Genomic DNA, 1,531 nt, shown 5'->3' with positions numbered 1-1,531 from the left:
TGTGCGATGTACGTACCACTATTGTTGCCATTGAAACTTTCATTTTACCGAAAAAAACTAATTATAAAATTACAAATTTTGACACAATAATAATTAAAATAACTAAAAAAATTGGTTAAAATATAGATGAAAATGAAGTTTAATTAAAAAATAATAAAGTGAATAAAATAAAAGAAAATCATATCTTACTATGCACACATCTTTACAATACATACTTTTATTACAACTTATGCTGGTCTAAAACTTGTACATATTACATCTGCGGCTTCGCCCGTGTTGTCTACAACTTCATAAATTATAATATGTTTACAGCATTCCTCTTATTTAAAAATACTTATTTTTTTAACAAAAAATAAGCGTCCTTATATAGTATGTGTAATGGCCGATTATTTTATATTTAAAGAGCCCACTATTTTCTATAAAAATAAAATAAGCATAAAACTTGTTTTAGTTTTTCTATAACTCTTCTATATTTTATTTTATTTATAAAAAGAATTGTAAATTTCCTGTGTCCTTCTCTTTGTTCTTTTTAGTCGTGAAACCTTCTATTTTATCCAATCTTAAGATTAAAGGCACATTATACACAGTTTCAATACTTTTCAATAATCAAATTCCCATGCATTTCCAAAAATAGCGTGGTGATATGATTAAAACAATAAGGCACTGGTATGATAAAATTTCCTATTTTGGGGTAAAATCTTTCGTTGCTGGTAACACTGAAGCAGGGAAATGGAAGTGACATTTGTAAGTGCTGTACGAATTGAAGCTTTTAACTCTACATTTCATTGTTAAACTTTGTTTATATTATTCTAATAATTTACATGGTATTTTGTTCAATTAACCAGTATTTTTAAACAATTTGGCCAAATATGAACATCATTTTCTAATTGTCAATGTCATTTCGCTGACGTATACCATAGACTTAAAAACTTCTAGAGGTGTACATGAATTTCATCTCAGAGGAATTATTCCTCTGAGAATTTCATACTCTATCTATCTCTTTCGTCCGATGTTTTCTATCTCTCCTCTATGTTGCTCTCCAGTCTCCGAGTCCGCCCGCCTCCCGCGTAAACTCTTTACGTGCTAACTTTACGTACTAACTGCGACTTCGTACGTGTTAATATTTGGTAGAAACTATTAGTTATATTTTATTCCATTAATTCAATTAATAAAATATTAGAAAACAATAGTCTAAATTGAGTTAAAGATCTAGATAAAACTGGTCCTGATGAATCAACATTTTAAACCTACAGCTGATAAAAAAATCAAGAGATTAAAATCACCTATCTTTCAATTAGCGTTTGCTGTTTGCTAAGTACTATTTAGTATTCTGTGCAAGCTCCATGATTAATAAAATAACTAATTACTCTTACACCGGATATGCGTAAACTTTCCGAGTCTGAATCACGGTGCTATCTCCTAGGTGTTAACAAAAAATTAAGCACAAAAACTAAAAAGCTCTGATATTATTATTTTCAATTATTATGATCAATGCACGATTTTTCAATATAGAATATAACGAATAGTCGCC

This window comes from Colias eurytheme, chromosome 1 (assembly GCF_061535395.1).
Source record: "Colias eurytheme isolate Ceu_HAF_F1 chromosome 1, ilColEury1 Martin Lab GWU primary, whole genome shotgun sequence".
NCBI lineage: Eukaryota > Metazoa > Arthropoda > Insecta > Lepidoptera > Pieridae > Colias > Colias eurytheme.
The sequence above is the reverse complement of the archived record's forward strand: the minus strand, read 5'-3'. Positions refer to the sequence as shown.